This window comes from Capricornis sumatraensis, chromosome 21 (genome assembly GCF_032405125.1).
Source record: "Capricornis sumatraensis isolate serow.1 chromosome 21, serow.2, whole genome shotgun sequence".
Taxonomy (NCBI): Eukaryota; Metazoa; Chordata; class Mammalia; order Artiodactyla; family Bovidae; genus Capricornis; species Capricornis sumatraensis.
Window position 1 is genome coordinate 16317270 of NC_091089.1, and position 24973 is coordinate 16342242.

The window sequence follows — 24973 nt, forward strand, 5'->3', positions numbered from 1 at the left end:
CCAAAATTTAAGCATGTAAATGCTTCAGGTTTACAAAATCAAAACATTAGTGACTGCTAATCACAAACACCAAGTAGGCTTTAAGCTATGGTCAATCAATAATTTCCTTATTTTGCTTCCTCTTCTCTGCAGAAGTCTCCCGTGAGTTGCCATCATCAGAAGCAATCCTAACCACTTCTGGTTAGAGGCTGCTCAACTCAGGTTGATTTTTTTCACAAAAACTCTTAAAATTCTTTTTTTTTTTTTTTTAATTTTTATTTTTACTTTATTTTGCTTTACAATACTGTATTGGTTTTGCCATACACTGACATGAATCAGCCACAAGTGTACATGAGTTCCCAATCCTGAACCCCCCTCCCACCTCCCTCCCCATATCATTACTCTGGATCATCCCCGTGCACCAGCCCCAAGCATCCTGTATCCTGTATCGAACATAGACTGGTGATTCTTTTCTTATATGATAGTATACATGTTTCAATGCCATTCTCCCAAATCATCCCATTCTCTCCTTCTCCCACAGAGTCCAAAAGTCTGTTTTATCTAATACAACATAGGTGTGAGTATTTGGAAAAATAATAAATATCAGTCAAAGTAGGAAAATTGTAGATGGCCTTTCTTCCTCCTCTTGTAACCCCTTTTATTTCTACCTCTTCCATCACAGAAATGATAGATCTCAAAGGGAACAAATAGTGAATGTTACTACTTTCTCTGACCACTGAACATTTAGAAACGTTAAAGTTTTCAGAAAACAAGATAAAAAAAAATACTTTATAAAGAATCATACTGCTCAAATACCCTAACATCTATAGGTAAATTTTGAGAAAAGAGATTCCATTTCTTGATAGATGATATTATTTATTTTTATTGCTGCAACACATTTGGATACACATGATTTTACCACAATTTTATGAGAACTGAAGAAATTACACACCCACCTGAAATACCTGGCACTATGACTCAAATTTAACCTGGCTGAGACAACCTCAGTTTGTTTGGCCCCTGCAAGGCAAAGGCCAAGCACAGAAGAAGCCCAATTCGGCAAAAGCTCATGCAGTAGAAGCTGAAAGCCAAGGAAAAAAAAACCCAGCACAGTGGAAGTGACAAGAAGCTCAGCATGCTGGAAAACACGACAGCAAAAAGAAACTCAGCATAAAACTCATGTGGCTCAGTCTCAGATTCCAGAAGCCCTCTGGTTAAGGTAGGAGGTCCTCGCTTCTATGGCTGGAAGGACATATGGCTAACAAAATGTTAATTCCCTTACAGTCTCTCATTTTTGTTTCCTCAAACACCCTGCAAACAGTGAGCAGCCGTGGGTGCAATTGAGAGACTCTAGCAGGGGCTACTCCCCAGTGTGTCCCAAAGGCTATACTATCTGCTGTGTCTTAGTAGCTGTTGCCCAAGAGGGTGAGGCTTCTCCTTTCCTTAATCTTCTTTGTACCAAGGGTCAGGCCAGTGAAAACTGTGAGCACAGGTCAGGTATTTAGCAGATTTTCCAGCAAGTTGTGAAGGTATTCTTTGGCACGTTTTTTCCCACTGCTTTTTCCTCCTGTCCTTCAGCTCCTCTCTCCATCTATGCCACTGTTTGATTGGTCAGGTCACCATCTTTCCATTCCTGAAAGTTGTGTTTGAAGCTGTTTACCTAAGATTGAGACTCAAACCCACGTGGCAGGGACTCTGTGCTATGCTTAGTCACTCAGTCATATCCGACTGGGACTTGAGCCTGGACAAAACCCATGGTGCCTGGTTTCAGGACCTAATGAAGCTCAGGTTCTGGATGCATCATTGCAAAAATTCAGTGAGAGACACAGCAATAGGTAAGAGGTAGATTTGTCTGGATTCAGAGAGAAGCACAGTCCACAGAGCATGTGCCATCACAGAGGGTGTATGTGGTGGCCATGAAATGTGGTGTGGTTAGTTTTCATGAGCTGGGTGATTTCATATGCTAATGAGTTGGAAAATCATTCCAAAAATTGGGGAACCACCCACTCTTTGCTCTTCTGATAGTCGCTTGGAACTGTCCTGGCTCCTCTGGGTGTGTCATTTAGCTTGCAGATTGAGAACCAAGGTTTAGTTGAATTTGACTTGTCTGTCATCTTGGACCCATTTGATTTTAATCGGTTTATGTTATGCCCTTGGGCTATGTCATTCTTTCAAAAGTTGTGCCCTGCCCCCTCTAACTGGGCCCACAGTGTTGTCTCTACAGAGGCAATGTTGCCTCTAAGATTGTTCCCTCTACAATCTTCTGGAGGGACAATTAGAAAATAGTTGGCCCTTAGGAAGGAAATACTGTATAATATCCAATCCCTCTAGATATTTAGGCCTTCATCTTGCATGTTTCCTACAACATATACAAAAACAACCTCTCTCAGTGAACCTGCTAGAGTGGGTGACAGGCACACAATGCCTGCTTGAAGCCCATCTGCTAGTGGCTTCCCTTCAAGGGTTTCTCACTTTGAGAGTTAGCCATGAAGGCTGTTTGGGCACAAACCCTTACCACCCTTCTCCTAAGGCTACAAACATATTCCCTGGATAAATCTCCACTCCACTTTTATGGAATATCTGCTCTGTTGACTCTTGCTTTGTCCTTAAGCCACTTACTAACTCCTACAACCAGGACCTTGCCCCCTTGTAGGCAACATTACACCACCCCACTTATTACTAAAATACTCTTAACACCACTAACAGGTCCAGATAACCCACTCCTTTGTCATTATTTCTGTTATTACCTTAAGTGGGTCTATGACAATAAAATGCTTACCATTGGAAACACCTTAAACTGCTCTTAAGAAGGACTAGGGGAAGAAATCAGTGACTTACATTCCCTCGGAGCAATAAGAGGACAAGTTTTATGGCTGTTTTGCCAGGTTCCCAGTCTCAGGGCACAGGCTTGGATTGCTTTACATCTTGGTACCTATTCCCATTCACAGTGGACAAACCATCTATAAGTTAAGATTACACCCCCTTAATCCTACCCAGTACTAGTCACACTAGAGAGCTTGGGGACACCCAACTCCAGCCTGGAGTCCCAGGAGGTTGACCTGCCTCGACCTGCTTAGGGATCTTGTCTCTGGGAGGTTGTCATTCCTCAACCTGCTTGGGAATTTGCCAGTTCAGGGGTCCTAGGAGGTCGACCTGCCTCAACCTGCCTAGGAGTCTTGTCTCTGGGAGGTTGTCATGCCTCAACCTGCTTGGGAATCTGCCAGTGCAGGGGTCCCAGAAAGTTGACCTGTCTTGACCTTCCTAAGGATCTTGTCTCTGGGAGGTTGTCATGCCTAACCTGCTTAGGAATCTGCCAGTCCAGGGGTCCCAGGAGGTCGACTTGCCTCAACCTGCATAGGATCTGGTCCTCAGGAGGTTGTCATGCCTCAACCTGCTCAGGGATCCACCAGAGGTCCCAGGAGGTCGACATACCTAGACTTGCGCAGCGACCCAATTCTCGGGAGGATGGCATGCCTTGACCTGCCTGGGGATTTGATCTCCACGAGGCTGCCACGCCATAGCCTGCCTGGGGATCTGCACCCTGACCCAGGGATACCCAGCTCTCAGGTTGCAACAGTACTGGGTAGGACAAGGTTCAGAAAGGCTCACCCCTAAGGAAGTCCACCCATGGAAATAGAAGGAAGCCTATTAGTTGTGGGACTGTGTCTGGTCTCAGCAGTATCTTGGGAGCCCAGTGAGAACCCCACTGTCTTTCTGGAAAGTCTAAAAGAGGCCCTCCAAAAGTTTACCAATCTGAACTTAGACTCTTACAAGGAACAGGTGATTTTAAAGGACAAATTCCTGTCCCAGTGTGCATCAGATGTCAGGATAAAGTTACAACAGCTATAGCAGCAGGACTCTGCTGCTTCTTTAGATGAGATGGTCCAGACAGTCACCAATACCTTTTTATAACAGAACAGGAGAGGGAGGCCAAGGTCCAGGAAAGGGAGAAAAGGAAAGATATAAGTCATGCCCAGATGCTGGCTGCCCTCCAGAAGCCCTATGGCAAACCCTGAGTCCTTAGGAAAAGGCACAAGGTAAATGCCTAATCTGTAGACAGGCAGGACAATGGGCCAAAGAGTGTCCAAACCATGACAAGTCTCCTAAAACAACTTGCTACAAATGCCATCAATTGGGACACTGGGCAGCACTCTGCCCTCTGGACCAAGAGCCTCAAGGTCAAGTGCCAAGCCTTTCCTCATGATGGTTCAACAAGAGTGAAGTGGCCCACTCTAGCCAGTCTGCCTGTCACAGATAACCATCACAGGGCTGGAGCCAAGGGTGCAACTGGATGTGGCAGGTAAGCCCAAGAATTTCTTGGTTGACACAGGGGCTTCCTACTCTGTCCTGACCTCCTACTCTGGAGACTTCTCCTCCTAAACCTGTACCATTTTGGGTGCTAAAGAAAAAACAATTACAAAAAAGATTTTCACTGAGCACTTCTTTGTTGCTGGGATGGACAAATATTTTCCAACCAGTTTCTGGTGGTCTCTGAGAGTCCTACTCCCTTATTGGGAAGAGATCTTTCCCTGCTTAGATAGAAGGGATACAAGATGTTTGATAACTCTCCCTTGGGGGCAAGCTGTTTCTACCAGCTGCCAAGTGAAACAACGCCTGAATGGCAGAGGCCATTTATGGATGTTGATCAAAGGATCCTCAGATATCAAGTAGTGATGATGGAAAATCCAGGACTGACTATATCCCTTTGTGAGGTTCTTAACTCAGATACCATGATGCCTACCCTTGAGGGCTCTTTCCACTTTCACTCTTGCCTAGAAACCTTGGAATACTGGACAAAATTCCCAATAGGATTATCTGAAGATCCTCTGACCAACCTTGAGGAGATCTGGTACACTGAAGGGAGAAGCTTTGTCTTGGATGGAAAAAGAAGAGCCAGGTATGAAGTGGTTTTCAATTAGAGACCATAGAGGCTAAACCTTTGCCACCAGGTACTATACAAAAAAGATCTTCATGACCCAGATAATCATGGTATGGTCACACATACAGCCAGACATCTTGGAATGTGAAGTCAAGTGGGCCTTGGGAAGAATCACTATGAACAAAGATAGTGGAAGTGATGGAATTCCAGTTTAGCTATTTCAAGTCCTAAAAGATGATGCTGTGAAAGTGCTACACTCAATATGCCAGCAAATTTGGAATCCGCAGTAGTGGCCACAGGACTGGAAAAACCATAGCCTTGACTAGAGTGGACCTTTGTTGACAAAGCAATGTTTCTGCTTTTTAATATGCTGTCTAGGTTGATCATAGCTTTTCCTCTAGGAGCAAGTGTCTTTTAATTTCATGGCTGCAATCTGGAACCAAGGAGATCCAACCAGTCAATTCTAAAGGAAATCAGTCCTGAATATTCATTGGAAGGACTGATGCTGAAGCTGAAACTCTAATACTTTGGCCACTTGATGCGAAGAACTGACTCATTTGAAAAGACCCTGATACTGGGAAAGATAGAAGGCAGGAGGAGAAGGAGACGACAGAGGATGAGATGATTGGATGGCATCACTGACTCAATGGACATGAGTTTGAGTAAGCTCTGAGAGTTGGTGATGGACAAGGAGGCCTGGTGTGCTGCAGTCCATGGAGTCACAAAGAGTCAGACACAGCTGAGTGACTGAACTGAACTGAACCAGGTACTTCAATCCAATTAGCTGAGCTCACAGCCCTGACTCAAGCTTTAGAGCTGGGAAAAGGCAAAAGAGTAGCCATTTGCATTGACTCCAAGTATGCCTTTCTGATGCTACATGCACATGCTGTTATTTGGAAAGAAAAAGGCCACCTGACCACCCGAGGATCCCCAGTCAAATATGGTGATCAAATCCTTAGGCTCTTGGAGGTAGTCCACCTGCCTGCTGAGGTTTTAGCCTCCCACTGCAAAGGACACCAAAAAGGGAGCATGGAAGTGTCACGAGGGAACCAAGCAGCTGATCAGGCAGCTAAGGGAACAACATTACAGAACAAAGACCTAATAGTGGCTGCCACCTTAGTTCCACAAAATAATTTGGCAGAAACTACTTTATATACTGAAGGTGAGACTTAAAGCTAAAAGTGAGGGCTTTCAAGAAGATCATATAGGGTGGTTTCAAAAGGAGGGACTCCTTATTCTGCTTGAGAACCTCCAGTAGAAGTTGGTTAACTCCTACATAGCACCACTTATTTAGGGGAGAAGGCTCTCCAAAGATTACTAGAAAGGCCCTTCAGAGGAACAGGCCTCCAAACGACTATAAGGCAAGTGTTCTCCTCATGTTCCACTTGACAATTAAACAATCCCCAAGGAGCTCAAAGACCCCAGCTGGCTGAGCCCATTCAATGGTGTGGGACACACTCAGGAGAGGACTGGCAGATGGACTTCACCCAGATGCCAGTTTCTCAAGGGTATAAATACTTACTAATCATGACAGACACATTCACAAGATGGGTTGAAGACTTTCCCACCTGGGCTGAGAAGGCTAAGGAGGTGGTGAAAAAACTGTTCCATGAAATCATTCTGAGATTTGGTCTGCCCAGGTCATTACAAAGTGACAATGGGACATCATTTACTTCTAAAGTCACCCAAGGTGTCTCTAAAGCATTGGGCATTACTTATTATCTCCATTGTGCCTGGAGGCCTCAATATTCAGGAAAAGTAGAAAGAGCCAATCAATTCTTAAAATCAGTGGTAAAAAAGATAATCCAGGAGACCTCCCTGGGATGGAATGAGGCTTTACCAGTAGCTCTCCTCTGCACCTGTATTGCCACTAAGCAACAGGTTGGTCTTAGTCCTTATGAGATGCTGTATGGGAGATCTTTTGTTTATGCCAATAACCTCTTCCTAGATCCAGAGGCTCAAACCCTTCAGTCTTATACCTTGGCCATTGGGCAATTCCAACAAGATGTACGCTTGTGGGCTATCAACCAGGACCCAAAAGATTCATGTTGATGTATGGCAAAACCAATAAAGTATTGTAAAGTAATTAACCTCCAATTAAGATAAATAAATTAATATTTTTAAAAAAGGCAGCCCAAACCGCACACACACACACACACACCCACACACACACACACACACACACACACACACACAAGATTCTAAAGAGCCATTACTATATGCTTCAGGGACTCAAGTCCTAAAGTCTGGAAAGATGGGTCCCCTAAGGCTCACATGGAAGGGCCCCTACCCTGTAATACTTTCTATCCCCACAGCAGTGAAGGTACCAGGACACGACTCCTGGATTCACTACTCATGAGTCAAGCTGTGGAAGAAAACAGAAGAGGACACTCAATATTCCTGTGAGCCCGTGGGATATCTTGGATACCTATTCAGAACTACAAATGAGTGCCACTCTAATGAACACCCACAAAATTAAGCTTCTGGGGATAAGATTTTTCAGGATAGCTCTAAAGACTCAACACAGCTTGGCAGGGGTTGAACTCCAAAATAGACAGGAGATCGATCTCCTGATCCCTTAACAAGAAGGGACTTGAGCCATCTTGAATGAGAAGTATTGTTTCTGGGTAAATACCTCCAGCTAAGTTAAAGTCTTGAGTCCTCAAGGAAAACATTCAGATCCTACAGGACCTCAAAGAACGAGCTGGAGAGTCCTCAGGGTGGCTACAATCTCTCTTTGGGGGATCCTTCTCCTGGCTAGGGGGCAATTTGAAGTTAGCTAATGCCCCAACTAATCCCTGTTATCACCATATTGATGCTGCTTATGATTGTTCCCTGTATTATCAATTATCTAATCTGTTTTGTCTCTGCCCAGGTCAACAAGCAAAAATATGCAGTGCCAGTTCAACAAGGATATATAAAACTATACCTGACTGTAGAAAATATCAGTCAACCTTAGATGGACACTGCTATAAGGACTCTGAAGCTTGAGATTAGCAAGAGGGGGAGGCCCAAAGCCCCTCGCCATCCCAGCTAAGCAGGAAATAGCCAGAGAGACCTCGACACCCTTATTCCCAAAGAACTGGGCCTTCCATCTCTTTAGGGGGAAATGTTAGGTACTTAGAATAGGAAAAAGGAATCCAAAATAGGGATGACTAAAAGACAAAGAAAGCAAAAAGCCTGCAAAAATAAAACAAGGGAAGGTCCAAGGACTGAGTGAAAACCTCAAGTGAAATAAATAGCCCTCCTGGCTAGCCCTATTTACATAGGGCAGGCTCAGAGGAAGGAGAAAAAACATAAAAAGAGAAGCCAAAGTTGAACGGCAAGCCTCTTTCGAGTTGGCCCACCCTCATGCCTTGAGGATGTCTTTTCCTTTGTTTGCCAAATAAAAGTTAGCTGTAACACTGGTCCGCCATTTCAAATTTTTGTTGTGGCAAGACAGAACTGAGGAAATTACACACTCTTTTGACAATAATAAAACTCTAGTCCTTTGAATCAAGTATTTTGTTGATTTAAAAAAATGCAGACAAAATAAAAAAGAAAAAGCACAGAGAGAAACCCTTATACAACTCTCTATCATAGAAAATTTCAAAAACTTCAGATCTCACAAAACTTAATTAGCTTTAATTATTGATATGCAAATTCTTTATCATTGTAAATGACATTTAAGTCTTCATCCAATAATTAAATTCTACAATTTCTCTAGTCCTTAAACTTGGAGGAGTAGCTGTATCCAACCTCTTTCCTCCCTCACTTTCTCTCTCTTCCCCCCACTTACAGTCTCTCTCATTTTTTCCTTCTGTTTTTTCCAGTTTCATTAGCTGTTTCCTCATTAATCCTTTTCTTCTGCTTGGGCATGTCGTCAAGAACATGAGGAGTCTAGAACTCTCATGTTTTAACCTCATGTGAGGTTAAAATTCATGGAAGTGGAATTTGAAAGATGAGAGTTATGGAACATGTGAGAGTCTCTTTCAAATATTTGTGCACTAAAATGGGAGATACGCTTAAGGATGTGCCAGCAACTGCAGGATCTTCTGGTGGTGAAATTGAGACTTTGTAACTGTAATGTGTAAAAATGTGTTGGATGGTGGTGGGGGGGGGGGGGATACTGTAATTTTGTTGACAAGTTACTGAAAATGTTTAATGAACAAGAAAGCAACCTGTTATTTTCATGAAAGAAAAAGAGTTCATTATTTCCTTTTCTTACCAACAGCTTGCTTTCTTCAGTTTGGGGAAAATAACTATATGATAATCCCCAAATTGAATACTTACGCAGGAAAATAGTGAATCAAAATGAATACTAATCTGCTGTAGTTAGTGAATATTGAGATGCTAGCAATCACAATAATGTAAAAAGGACTCAAGAAAGACTATGTAATCAGACAGAGCAGAATCTTAACAAATAGGCATTTGATGTCTGCAATTTAACCACATATGTTTGGCAAATAAAAATGTGTGAAAAAGAACTAACAATTTAAGCAGAGTGGGTAACCCACACAGATATTTCCTTCTGTGAACATATGCTTCAGACACCAGAGGTGAGAGCCATGAATCTGCTGCTCCCCACTCTGGTCTTTGTTCCTTTAAGTTCTGATTTAGTGTGAACTTCTCACAACTTGGGTGAAAATCTAGGGAAAAGATATGCCTTTTACAGCATGACTTTAATGCAACCTGACCACTTCACCCAATGCTCTACTAAAGAAACAGCCATGTGTTTCAATGATGGAGGGAAAATGTGACAAAACAGGCAGGGTTTCATTCAGCAGGAGATGATATGCCCATGTTCAATATGGCACCTTCTTGCAGCCCCTCTGTAGGCCTGCATCCCACAGGCCTACAATACCTGCACTTGCCCAGCTTTAAGACTGAAGAAAAAGCCTGGAATTAGCAACAGAAATATCAATGTCATTAATTTAAAAGAGGAAAGGGGACCTTGACCTTATACATCCAAAACAAGGTGTTAGAAAGACACCTCACCGTGTGTGGTGCATAGAGGGCAAGACTGGGTGGCAGTATTTGCTGGCAGAGTAGAGGAGAGATTGCCCACATCAGGTGGGATCATTAGTTACCAGGGAAACTGGCAGAAAGGCATAGTTTGATAGGAATAGTCATTAACTGGGGCCTGAGGCAAGTTACCTAGAAAGGTCAGTCATGTACATAAGTTACAGGTGAAGCAAGCACTGGTCAGACAGGTGATATACAGAGAACAAGAGAAAAGCCATCACCAACAGTTATATGGTGAACTGATCATATATCTTCTGAAATACACTGTTCAAATTCACATGACAGACGTAGGTTTGCTGTCAAGGTTTCCATCCTATCAAAACAGTTGGTAAGTTGCTGTCACCATGAAGCATTCCACAAAAGAATAAAACATGCATTGAATCATGAGGGGTCTGCACAGTTTAAGTTTAAGAAAAGGTGGGTTTAAGTAAAAAACTCAGAGATCATATCCTGGTTTTGTCTTGGACTTATACTTAGAAGAAAGTCATTTGCCACTCTGGGGGTTGAATTTCTCTTCTATCGGATTAACATAAAATTTTCTCTCCTCTGCTTGTCTCTAATGGTCATTGTGTTAATTAAGATCATAACACTGCAGATATTAGAAAAGAGTATCAATGCTATATTCACCAAATTGATTAATGTATTAATGTTCAGTTCACTCAGTCGTGTCTGACTCTTTGCGACCCCATGAATCGCAGCACGCTAGGCCTCCCTGTCCATCACCAGCTCCCAGAAGTCACTCAAACTCATGTCCATCGAGTCGGTGATGCCATCCAGCCATCTGATCCTCTGTCATCCCCTTCTCCTTCTGACCCTAATCCCTCCCAGCATCAGGGTCTTTTCCAATGAGTCAACTCTTCGCATGAGATGGCCAAAATATTGGAGTTTCACATTCAGCATCAGTCATTCCAATGAATACCCAGGACTGATCTCCTTTAGAATGAACTGGTTGGATCTCCTTGCAATCCAAGGGACTCTCAAGAGTCTTCTCCACCACAGCTCAAGAGCATCAATTCTTCGGTGCTCAGCTTTCTTCACAGTCCAACTCTCACATCCATAAATAACCACTGGAAAAACCATAGCCATGAATTGATGGACTTTTGTTGGCAAAGTAATGTCTCTGCTTTTTAATATGCTATCTAGGTTGGTCATAAATTTCCTTCCAAGAAGTAAGAGATTTTTAATTTCATGGCAGCAATCATCATCTGCAGTGATTTTGGAGCACCCCCCCCGCCCCCCCCCGCCCCCCCTCCTCCCCTCCCCACCAAAAAAAGTCTGACACTGTTTCCACTGTTTCCCCATCTATTTCCCATGAAGTGATGGGACCGGATGCCATGATCTTCGCTTTCTGAATGTTGAGCTTTAAGCCAACTTTTTCACTCTCCTCTTTCACTTTCATCAAGAGGCTTTTTAGTTCCTCTTCACTTTCTGCCATAAGGGTGGTGTCATCTGCATATCTGAGGTTATTGATATTTCTCCTGGCAATCTTGATTCCAGCTTGTGCTTCTTCCAGTCCAGGGTTTCTCATGATGTACTCTACATAGAAGTTAAATAAGCAGGGTAACAATATACAGCCTTGAGCTACTCCTTTTCCTATTTGGAACCAGTCTGTTGTTTCATGTCCAGTTCGAACTGTTGCTTCCTAACCTGCATACAGGTTTCTCAAGAGGCAGGTCAGGTGGTCTGGTATTCCCCTCTCTTTCAGAATTGTCCACAGCTTATTGTGATCCACACAGTCAAAGGCTTTGGCATAGTCAATAAAGCAGAAATAAATGTTTTTCTGGAACTCTCTTGCTTTTTTCCATGATCCAGCGGATGTTGGCAATTTGATCTCTGGTTCCTCTGTCTTTTCTAAAACCAGCTTGAACATCAGGAAGTTCACTGTTCACGTATTGCTGAAGTCTGGCTTGGAGAATTTTAAGCATTACTTTACCAGCATGTGAGATGAGTGCAATTGTGTTGTGCTGTGAGCATTTTTTGCATTGCCTTTCTTTGGGATTGGAATGAAAACGGACCTTTTCCAGTCCTGTGGCCACTGCTGAGTTTTCCAAATTTGCTGGCACATTGAGTGCAGCACTTTCACAGCATCATCTTTCAGGATTTGAAATAGCTCAACTGGAATTCCATCACCTCCACTAGCTTTGTTCATAGTGATGCTTTCTATGGCCCACTTGACTTCACATTCTATTTCTTTGCATGGATCCCTGAGAAAGGCTTTCTTATCTCTTCTTGCTATTTTTTGGAACTCTGCATTCAAATGGGAATATCTTTCCTTTTCTCCTTTGCTTGTTGCTTCTCTTCTTTTCACAGCTGTTTGTAAGGCCTCCTCAGACAGCCATTTTGCTTGTTTGCATTTCTTTTCCATGGGGTCTTGATCCCTGTCTACTGTACAATGTCACGAACCTGTGTCCATAGTTCATTAGGCACTCTGTCTATCAGATTTAGTCCCTTAAATCTATTTCTCATTTCTACTGTATAATCATAAGGGATTTGATTTAGGTCATACCTGAATGGTCTCTTGGTTTTCCCTACTTTCTTCAATTTAAATCTGAATTTGGCAATTGGTATTAACATTAGGGAGAAGTAAATAACATTTTTCTAGATTGTTAGACACTATTCCTCAATCAGTAGTTCCAATTTAAAAAATAATGACCAAAGTGTTTTGTTTTGTTTTGTTTTGTTTTTTACCTTAGTCCTTTACACCTACAGCCTGTCAAATTCTACCCAAAAACTTGTTAAAGATTTTTTTGATAATTACACTGAATTAATGGATGAATTGCAAATTGACTTTCTTACAGGATTGAGTCCTCCAATACTAGAAAATAATCTTGTCTTCCATCTATTTTTGTCAGTAGATAGAAATACAAGATTTTTTTATATATTGTCTTTATATAAATACATGCAAAATTCACTTATTAAGTCTAATAGTTTGAAGAGTAATTTGAATTTCACATATACATAATCATGTCTCCTGTGACAAATGATGATTTTATTTCTTTCTGTCTAAACCTCATGCCTTTTATGTTGTCATGTTGCCTTCCTACACTGCCTGAGACCTAGAGTAAAATATTTAATAAAAGCAATCCCCATGTCTGGGAAAAATTTTCAATATTTTCTGTGAACTAAAGTGCATGTGTTGTTTAGCCATATTTACTAGTGGTGAACATATGCATATCTTATGATACAGTGACTCCACTCCTAGGTACATATATTCAAAATGTAATATCTATGAGAATTATTACAGCAGCATTATTTATATTAGCCTCAAACTAGACCACTCATATGCTAGTTAACAATAGAATGGATAGAGGCAGATACACGCTGAAATACTATAAAACAAAGAGAATGACCACACTAGAACTATATATATCAAGTACAATCTTGTAAGAGTGAACAAAAGGTGGATACAAAAGAGTACACTCTGCATGATTCCATTTATATAAATGATCAAAATGAGGTAGAACTAAGTTATGATCTTAGAAGTCAGTAGAGGAGTTATCAATGAAGGAGGTAGTGAGTGAAGATAACAGAAGGAGACTTCTTGGGGCGGGGGGAGGTCTGGTTGTTCCTTAATCAGGGTGCCAATTACATAGGTGTGTCAATTTGTGGAAAATTTATTGAGCCTAACATTTATGGTTTGGACATAAGTTCCTTAAATTCCTAATTTAAAATTCAAAATGAGCCTCCATTGATTTCCAGATGAAATGCAGAATTAATACAGCCCACTAGGCCCATTGAGCCTCCCCGCACCACTCACTGCCACCCAGTCTTAAGCTTAATGTTTAAGCCACATGTGTATAGCTCCATAAGTACTCTATGTACTTTTCCCATTATTTCCCCTTAATAATTTTCTTTTTTTTAAAAATATGAATTTATTTACTTTGATTGGAGGATATTACTTTACAATATTGTATTGGTTTTGCCATACATTGAAATGAATCAGCAAAGGGTGTACATATGCTTTCCACCCTGAACCCCCCTCCTACTTTCCTCCCCATACCATCCCTCTGGGTCATCCCAGTGCACCAGTCCTGATCACCCTGTATCATGCATCAAACCTGGACTGGTGATGCATTTCACATATGATAATATAAGATTTCAATACCATTCTCCCAAACCATCCCAACCTTACCCTCTCCCGCAGAATCCAAATGACTGTTCTATACATCGGTGTCTCTTGCTGTCTTGCATACAGAGTTATTGTTACCATCTTTATAAATTCCATATATATGCTTTAGGATACTGTATTGGTGTTTTTCTTTCTGGCTTACTTCACTCTGTATAATAGGCTCCAGTTTCATCCACCTCATTAGAACTGATTCAAATATATTCTTTTTAATGGCTGAGTAATATTACGTTGTGTATATGTACCACAGCTTTCTTATCCATTCATCTGCTGATGGACATCTAGGTTGCTTTCATGTCCTGGCTATTATAAACAGAGCTGTGATGAACATTGGGGTACACGTGTTTCTTTCAATTCTGGTTTCCTTGGTGTGAATGCCCAGCGGAGGGATTGCTGGGTCATAAGGCAGTTCTATTTCCTGTTTTTTAAGGACTCTCCACACTGTTCTCCATAGTGGCTGTACTAGTTTGCATTCCCACCAACAGTGTGAGAGGATTCCCTTTTCTCCACATCCTCTCCAGCATTTATTGCTTGTAGACCTTTGGATAGCAGCCATTCTAACTGGCATGAAATGGTACATCATTGTGGTTTTGATTTGCATTTCTCTGATAATGAGTGATGTTGAGCATCTTTTCATGTGTTTGTTAGCCATCTGTATGTCTTCTTGGGAGAAATGTCTATTTAGTTCTTTCACCCACTTTTTGATTGGGTAGTTTATTTTTCTGGAATTGAGCTGCAGGAGTTGCTTGTATATTTTTGAGATTAGTTGTTTGTCAGTTGCTTCATTTGCTATTATTTTTTCCCAATCTGAAGACTGTCTTTTCTCCGTGCTTATAGTTTCCTTTGTTGTGAAAAAGCTTTTAATTTTAATTAGGTCCCATTTGTTTATTTTTGCTTTTATTTCCAATATCCTGGGAGGTGGATCATAGAGGATCCTGCTGTGATTTATGTCAGATAGTGTTTTGCCTATATTTTCCTCTAGGAGTTTAATAGTTTCTGGTCTTACATTTAGATCTTTAATCCATTTTGAGTTTATTTTTGTGTATGGTGTTAGAAAGTGTTATCGTTTTATTATTTTACAGGTGGTTGACCAGTTTTCCCAGCACCAATTGTTAAAGAGATTGTCTTTAATTCGTTGCATATTCTTGCCTCCTTTGTCAAAGATAAGGTGTCCATAGGTGTGTGGATTTATCTCTGGGCTTTCTATTTTGTTCCATTGATCTATATTTCTGTCTTTGTGCCAGTACCATACTGTTTTGATGACTGTGGCTTTGTAGTAGAGCCTGAAGTCAGGCAGGTTGATTCCTCCAGTTCCATTCTCCATTCTCAGGATTGCTTTGGCTATTCGAGGTTTTTGTATTTCCATTCAAATTTTGAAATTATTTGCTCTAGTTCTCTGAAAAATACCATTGGTAGTTTGATAGGGATTGCATTGAATCTATAGATTGCTTTGGTTAGTACTATTATTTTCATTATATTGATGCTTCTGATTCATGAACACAGTAAATTTTTCCGTATATTAGTGTCCTCTTTGATTTCTTTCACCAGTGTTTTATAGTTTTCTATATATAGGTCTTTTGTTTCATTAGGTAGATATATTCCTAAGTGTTTTATTCTTTTCGTTATAATGGTAAATGGAATTGTTTCCTTAATTTCTCTTTCTGTTTTCTCATTGTTAGTGTATAGGAATGCAAGGGATTTCTGTGTGTTGATTTTATATCCTGCAACTTTACTATATTCATTGATTAGCTCTAGTAATTTTCAGATGGAGTCTTTAGGGTTTTCTCTGTAGAGGATCATGTCATCTGCAAACAGTGAGGGTTTTCTTTTTTTTGCAATTTGGATTCCTTTTATTTCTTCTTCTGCTCTGATTGCTGTGGCCAAAACTTCCAAAACTATGTTGAATAGTAGTGGTGAAAATGGTCACCCTTGTCTTGTTCCTGACTTTAGGAAAAATGCTTTCAATTTTTCACCATTGAAGATAATGTTTGCTGCAGGTTTGTCATATATAGCTTTTATTATGTTGAGGTATGTTCCTTCTATTCCTGCTTTCTGGAGAGATTTTATCATAAATGGATGTTGAATTTTGTCAAAGGCTTTCTCTGCATCTATTGAGATCATCATATGGCTTTTATTTTTCTATTTGTTAATGTAGTGTATTATGTTGATTGATTTACAGATATTGAAGAATCCTTGCATCCCTGGAATAAAGCTCATTTGGTCATGATGTATGATTTTTTTAATATGTTGTTGGATTCTGTTTGCTAGAATTTTGTTAAGAATTTTTGCATGTATGTTCATCAGTGATATTGGCCTGTAGTTTTCTTTTTTTGAGGTATCTTTGTCAGATTTTGGTATTAGGGTGATGGTAGCTAATAATTTTCATCAGAAGCAGCATTATATAATCATAAAAGCACTGACTGGGAGAATTTCCCTGGTTTGAATTCAGGTTCTGCCACTTCTTAGCTTTGTAATCTTGTGCAACTTACATAACTGTCTTATGCCTCAGTTTCCTCATCTATAAAGCTGGGATAATAATAGAGTTGTCATAGAGATTCTGCCCAGATGCCACCTCTGTCTTATCTGAGTACTTAAATTGGGGGCCTCTCCTCTGTGCTTCTTTCTCTATCACTAAGGGATAACTTTCCTGTCACAGCTCTAACTGAACTGTATTAGAGACATATACTAGTTGGCTAGGGATACTATTGGAGAAGGCAATGGCACCCCACTCCAGTACTCTTGCCTGGAAAATCCCATGGACTAAGGAGCCTGGTAGGCTGCAGTCCATGGTGTCGCAAACAGTTGGACACGACTGAGCAACTTCACTTTCATGCATTGGAGAAGGAAATGGCAACTCACTCCAGTGTTCTTGCCTGGAGAATCCCAGGGCCAGGGGAGCCTGATGTCTATGGGGTCACACAGAGTTGGACATGACTGAAGTGACTTAGCAGCAGCAGCAGCAGCAGGACTACTATATAAAAGTACCACAGATTGAGTGGTTTAAATAACAGAAATTTCCTCACAATTCTGGAGGCCAGAAGTCCAAATTCAAGAAGTCCCACCAGGTTGATTTCACTCTGAGGCATGTATCCTTGGTTTGCAGATAATAGTCTTCTCTTTTAGTCTTCACATTAGCTTCCCTGGTAGCTCAGCTGGTAAAGAATCCACCTGCAATGCAACAGACTCTGGTTCAATTCCTGGGTCAAGAAGATCCCCTAGAGAAGGGATAGTCTACCCACTCCAGTATTCTTGGGATTCCCTGGTGGCTCAGATGGTAAAGAATCTGCCTGAAATGCAGGAGACCTGGGTTCAGTCCCTGGGTTGAAGGACTAGATTACCCACTCCATTTATTCTTAGGCTTCCCTGGTGGCTCAGATGGTGAAGAATCTGCCTTCAGTATGGAAGACCTGGGTTCAATCCCTGAGTTGGAAATATCCCTTGGAGAAGAGAACAGCTACCCACTCCAGTATTCTTGCCTGGAGAATTCCATGGACATAACTGGCTGGTAGGCTTCAGTCCATGGGGTCGCAGAGTCAGACATGACTGAGCGACTTTCACTTTAGTCTTCACGTGGTCTTTCCTTCCTGCATGTCTGTGTCCTAACCTCCTCTTCTTATAAAGATACCAGTCATATTGAATTAGAGCCCACATCAACAATCTCATTTAACTTTAATTATCTTTTCAAATACGGTTACCTTCTGAGGTACTGGAGGTTAATCTGGGGGAATACAGTTCAGCCCACACCAACATATTTATTCCTCTCTCTTTCTTTTCCTCCCCTCTAATTATGATTTCCTAAAAGAGGAAGTTTGTCTTACAGTCTATATTGCCAGCTTCTAACACAGCATCTGATACATAGCAGACTCCTAATAATGAAAGCTACAGAGGAAAGGAAGTTCACACAAACAAGCTCATGGGAACAAAACTCATCATTCCTTGAAAAGCACTGATGATCTAAGCAAAGCCGGTGAGCTTCACTCAATCAAGTAAATAATTAGAGTTGAAAGCAAAAGTCAATGTATGCAATATACTGACCCAGTTGTAACTGACAAAGGCATAGCTATAATTCTAAATCTATCACTCTGAAGTGAAGTTTGACTGTTCTTTAATAACAGTTTCTTAACATTACTTATTCAGTAATTTCTACTTTTGTGCCTTTTCTGGGTAGAAGCCAAAAGGTATGACCTCCATATTTTCTTTTATTTTAAATTTAATTTTATTTTAACAAGAAGTGTATTCTTTTAGATTAATAAAAATATAATAAGGAAATGATTAAGAAATCTTTATTTCATTCCTGTTACTATCTATGCTTCTCATACACATGGTTTCTTGATGCATATGAGAGAACATTTAAAAGTTCACTTTGTCACTCTTCTTTTTTTATACAAATGGTGGCATACTATAAACTGTCCTGAACTTCAGTTTCTTCACTTGCCAAAATATCCTGGCAACATTTCTGTATCTATAAAAAGAAGCCTACTTAGTTCTTTTGTTCAACTATAGAGTATATCATTGTATAGAGATACTTGCAATGTTTCCCACATATTAAAATTTTGCAAAGAATGCCAAAGGGATAATTTAGGAGACAGGCCTACTAAAAGGCCTGGCAAAAGAATTAAACAATCATGCGGAGAAGACATGACTCAGTATATGACTCTTGAAGGAAACCAAGAAAGAACAAAAAACATCTTGAAAGCAGGTAATATGCCTGTAGATGGAAAGCCATCAACAGATTGTTCCTGTCTTTGATGCCTGGGAGGCACATAAAGATTAACTGGATCTTTGTCCTTGGGGCAGAAAAACAGGGATACAAAAATGTTAAAGGTTAACTGCACAGGATTATCATTGAAGGCCACCTGGCCTGCTATGCTCCTGTAAACAAGTACAAGCAAGTCTCAAAAAGTATAATAAAGCAGACTTGAGATCAATTTGGGCACCTTCACCTTGTGGTGGTGTTGGTCCCCTGATCCCCTCTGTAACTTCATTGACTGTTTCTCATTCTTTCACCACACTGTGCTTTTGGGAAACTGTGCTGTCAAGCTGGACTCAACAGGATGACTTTGTCCACATGTCATTGCAAACATATACAGGTCTGCTTAAAGTGTAAATTCCAGATGCAGGGTTATCAAGTCAAATGTTAAATGGTTTTGTAAATAATTTAGATAAATATTTCATGTTCTTAATAATATTGTACCTTTTCTCACTCACAAAAACAATGTATGAGAGCTTACTTTTCTATAGTCTCACCAACAAGAATATTATCACACTTTTGAGATTTTGTCAATCTGCTAGAAAAAAAAAAAAAGTGTTTCCAAGAGATATGTAGATACAAACAAGGCAATATTGTCTTACAGGGTATTTGATCTGATGGGTAAATTTCAAATGAGTGTAGATCCTTGTTTCTTTATTGTACTGACTTCCAATTTATTAGTGACAATAACCCTTGATGAAATAAGACTGGAGAGAAGAGAATGGAGGAAAAATCTGGAGCACAGCGTGAGAGGATCCAGATCTGAAAATGGTGTCTATCACTTTTACCCACATTCAAGGTTCTGGATCCAGTCAGAATTCCCATGGAAATGTAAAAAGAGCTAGACATTGTTCTTCCCAGCTGAGGATCCACCTTCCAGAAACAGCTATATGTTATGAAAGGGAAGAAAGAACTTTTGAAAGGCAGTTGGCTTTCTCTGCCACATAGATATATTGCTATGTCTCTGCTGCTATTTGATTTCCATTGTTTTACCTAAACACTGAACTTAATCACATAAATCACTTTTGTGAAGCTGTGGAGTTTTTTTTTTTTTTTTAATATGAAATTACTTCCCAGAACAACTTATACAAAATTGGTCATCTTCTAAGTTCCTTGACCTCAATGTCCTTATCTGCAAACCAAGAAAATTGAACTAGATAATTTCTAAAGATCTTGCAAGCATCAACTGCATGAATTTGAGATTGTTATAAATTAATGTGACTTGCAGTCCATGAGTTGTTGGCCACAAGCCAATACTACCACCAAGCTAACTTTTAAGTTACTTCCTCTTTGTATCTCTTTCTAGGGTTTCCCAAGGATGTGACCTTGTCTTAATAAGAGGCTTGTATTTGAGAGGTATTTGGTACATTCCCAATCTCTTTATTCTTCTCAAATCAGACTGCCAATTTACTGCTGATTGAATTATTAGTGAGCCATGATCTTACAGATAAAAAAAGTTTCAGTTTAAGCCAAGAAATATTCATTAAGTCCTGTAGTAAGAGTTCCTGAAATGTCTAGTCTGCATTCAATACTGAATTGCAGAGGAACTACAAAGAAAATGACAAAATTTAAACCCAGAAGGAGTTTGTATTCTGATGCAAGAACTCAACATTCCAAAAAGAGAGGTATAAAAACAGAGCTCATGATCCAAAAGAGCTTATAATTTCTTTCAGTGCATTAGGTACACTCACATGAAAAGATAGCAACATGGGATCACAAATTATTTTCTGCCAAGATGAATAAACAGGAAGAACAAACAGTGAAAATGAGGGCAGTGATAGGCTTGACCTGAGTGGCTTTCCTAACATCAAGATGACATCTGAATTCTTTGTAATGTGAAGCATGAAGGAAGTAGATCCCCACTAAGCAATTCCCAACCATGCTCTGCCCTCCACGAGGGCTGAGGTCAAGGCTTCTTTCATTCCTACCTATAATTAGCACTTTGGCTTATGATGGGAAATATATGCTTGTTAACAACGTGTCTTATCAGGGGAGAGACTAAAACCCATGTAATTTGAGAGACTTTTTTCAGCAATGGATAAAATTCAAAAAGATCAAAGGTCACCCATGCCTAGAATAGATGGAATTAAGAAAAATGTCATTAACTTCACCTCAATCCTCCTCTTGTTAACACAGTTGATAGTTCAGAGCATGTAACATAAGATTTCCCATCATGTGACCCACATTGAAAAGAGTCAGTTATGCATATTGGGGACACTAAGTCCTGCTAAACCCAGGTTTAGGAAACTCTGTCCTACCTGCCCCCATCTGTTCCCCTCTTCCTCAAACCCCATCAAATAACACATGTCCTGGTTATGCATGACTTTCAGAACTAGAGCCATTTCTGAAACTAAAAAGAGTAACTCTGTAATGTGTAGTTTCCAGTGTTTTAAAGAAAGAAAGATGAAATATTAACTCTGCTTATAAAACAAAGAAACTGAGATGCAACTTGGTTATATTAGTAGGCCAAAATTCAGATGTTCTGAGTGAAGAAGTCAAGACTAGACCCCAAATATTTCAGCTTCTTGCTTGGTGTTTTCTCTATCATATCTCACCATCAGGATAGTCTTTCTTCCAGACTACAGCAGAGAAGTTGATGATCAATGAAACAATATGTATAACAGGTCAGTGTCATAATGCACACATCCCAAGTCTTCAATGAGGCTCATTCCTTGATGAGTACCAATCATATCTAAAAGGAATTGAAGCTATGTGATCCAACTCCTCATTTTACATATGATGTATTGAAGACACAAAGATTCAGAGATGTTCAGTAACTAATAAAAAATCAGAATTAAAAAAAAAAAATTCCTACCTCATAGTCTAGACTTTGTACTATAGCATGAACTTGCTGCATATCTTGTCACATATTAATAGCTTGCTGCCACAAATTCTTTGCATTTTTTGCTGATAATTGTATAAAACAAACTGTATTTCTCTTTTGGATAGTTCATTCTCACTGGCATTTCTCTCTCGTTTGTTTTCTACTAACCACTTCTGCAATCTTCTTGCTTTCTCATTCTGAAACTGAATGTGATCCTCAGAGCAAAAACAAATGTGCCCTCAGTCTTGTAGGAAATCAATCTAGGGAGCCCCATGTAGAGGAACTGATGCTGATAAATAGAAAGTGAAAACAAATGCTTCAAAACTACTGAATAGAGACCAGGGTATACAATAAACAGGTTGGCTTTACCAGAAGTAAGTTGTCTGCAAAGGAAGAATGTTTTAAGAATGTTTATTGACACTGTTGTAGTCAATAGCATAAGATACATTTTTTTTCATTAAATTCCTAACATACCTGGGATGACTGGAGAGATGAGATCGGGGGCTACAAATTATTCATATCTTAGTGGATGCAGTTTAATTAAATTGCTGTCCTCCTAACACATATTTGAGTTCAATCCCAGAGGAGTGTCATGGTTATAACTAGAAATAAAAGGATGTAATTTTAAAGGGTGGACAGTTCCAGAAAGGGCAGGCCTCCTCTGGGGAAATGTAGTGTGATATTTTGGCAATATGAGAACTGTTAATCCATTGGAGGGTAGGACTAAGAGATTAAACAATTGGAAGGAAAAGGGTGCCACAAAAGTGAGAAAGGGAAACAGGAAGGGAGCGAAAGGAAGCTAAAAGTATGCCCAGGTAAGTTCTCCAGTTTTCCAAGATTCAAATCTGAGTTTGTGTTTGTTTGGAGGCTTCTTGAATTTGATGAAAATTTAAAGCCTCCTGTTTCTTTATTTTCCTGCTGGATAAGGTCTGTCAGGCACTTTACCCTCCCACAAAATAAACAGAAAGTTTTATGAAGGGGCAGTGAAGCAATATACTGCCAATGAAGGCAGAGCTGCCAGACACCCACACTCACAAGTCAATCACAATGGCTGCCAGCTGGGAATGAACGTTCTTAAATTGTGTGACTTGCCTTTCTTGGCCTCAAGATATTTTATTAACTCCCTGTAGCAATGAGCAATGGTTTCCATTTGAGGGCCGTTCCTTTTCACTGCGAGAAATGTATAGCTGAATCATGGTCATAGGGTCGGGGATCTCAGAACCAGCTGAACTCACCTCAGTCACTTTGTTGACTGATTAATACGTGATCATTCCAAAGGCAAGTTTGATCATATTTCTTCCCTGCTTGAGCTTTCAATAGCTTCCAGCTGCTGAGGTGGGGTGCTACTCAGTGTGGCCAGTCAGGCCCCAGGCTTCATGGCTAAGCTCCACTTGTACCTATCAGGGGCAGGGTCACCTCTGCCTCAACCCCCTACAGTGAACTTCGTAAAACCTCTCTAAAGGAATTAAGCACTCTACAGCCTCCAAGCCTTTGAACACTGCTTTAAGTCTAGCTAGAATGTTTCTCCCCTACATTCTTCTATTTCAAGTATCACATCCTGGGTACAATGAGATGTGCAGTGAGACTACCCGAGCTCAAATCTTTGCTCCTGTCCACTGTCTAGGAGTTATTTAGCCTCTGACTGCCTCAGTTTCATCATCTGCCAAGGAGGTATTTATAACAATATATTTTCTAGGGATGTGTGATCAGTGGCCTTTGATGTTTCTACTATGACTCACTGAAGACTCATATGGTATTATTTATTAATAAAACCATTTTAAATTAAGGTATGTACTTTTTTTAGACAAAAAACTGTTGCATATTTAATAGACTGTAAACATTTCGTGTAAACATAACTTGTACATGCACTGGGAGACCAAAAAATATTTATGTGGCTCACTTTATTTGAGACATTTGCTTTATGTGGTATGGAACTGAACCCTAATATCTCAAAGGTATGTCTGTACAGATAGGAATTTTGAGAGAAAAATCGCATTCACATAACTTTTTACAGTATGTTGTTATAATTGTTCTATTACTGCTTATTGTTGTTAATCTATTTCTATGCCTAATTTATAAATGAAACTTCATCATAGATATGCATGTATAGGAAAAAATTAGTTGATATAGGGTTCAATACTCTTCATGGTTCCAAGAATTCAGTGAGGGTCTTCACATTCCCTGTGGATAAGAGGGACTATAGCATACTTAATCTTTGAAGCCTTATTTCCCTCATATGGTTGTACTCTGTTATTTTTAAGATCTTTCTTTTATAATCCTGACAGTGTGCTCTGGCCTTAACACAAAACAATCCCTTTTTTGTGTGTGTTTGTGCACTTGTCTACAAAGCACAAACAGTAAAAAAAAAAAAAAAAAAAAAAATATTTTTCACCTAAATATCATTTGAGATCATGGCTGTGTAAATTCCTGGAAATGCTCTGAGTTCCACAGGATAAGGTAATGCCATCATTGTCATTTTTAAAATGTCTAGATTTTCAGGGCTTCCCTGGTGGCTCAGTGGTAAAAAATTGGCCTGCCAGTGCAGGGGACACAGGTTTGATCTCTGATCCAGGAAGATATCACATGCTGCAGAGCAACTAAGACCACGTGCCACAACTGCTGAGCCAGTGCTACAGAAACGACAGGTGTAGCATTGCCCTAGACATAGTGTTAACATTTACTGGGTCTCAGCAAATGGTCGGGTAATAAATTACTGCCGGAGTCCAGCTCCAGCAGCCAGAGATTCAACCTGAAGTGATGGGTGGTGTCAGCGAGAAACTGAGGCAGTTTCTCAGTTTTTTTGGACTGCCTGTTCATTTCAAGCTTATGATTCTCTTTTATACTTTTTACAAAAGCATTAGGTCAGAGGTTTGATATTTTTAGTTCCCATTGACCCAGATTTATTTTTTTCCAAAAATCATTGTTGCCCCTCAAAAGGAGTTCCTTCCTCAGCAATTCTCTTATCTACTTTTTCTCGTGTGTCCTTGTGAATACTCTGTAACTCATGCTAATGTCTGGGCTGCATACCACATTCCTCAGTTTAATTCTTATCTTCCTAAGTCCTATTTGCCCCTAGTATCCTAAGCTCCGTATTTCTTAGAAAGGGCTTCTAGCTTATAATATCTCTAAAGTCCCTAATTTTTATAAGCTATAGCAGAATATTGTAACATTACAGCAATCCTTAAATCTTTAGCTTCTAACTATTTTAATTATTCTTAAGCCCTAAATTCAGAAAACTCCTTTGCCATAAACACTTTTCTCACAAATAGGCTTCAGATAGGAATCCCTCCCATGGTCTCAAGCTGTAGCCTCTGTGCTCACCCTGGAACACTCTTTTGTAAAATTCCTTGAACAAATGTCAGTGATTAACTTTATGAATTATTCTTTGAGCACAGCTGCAGAAGGCTTTAT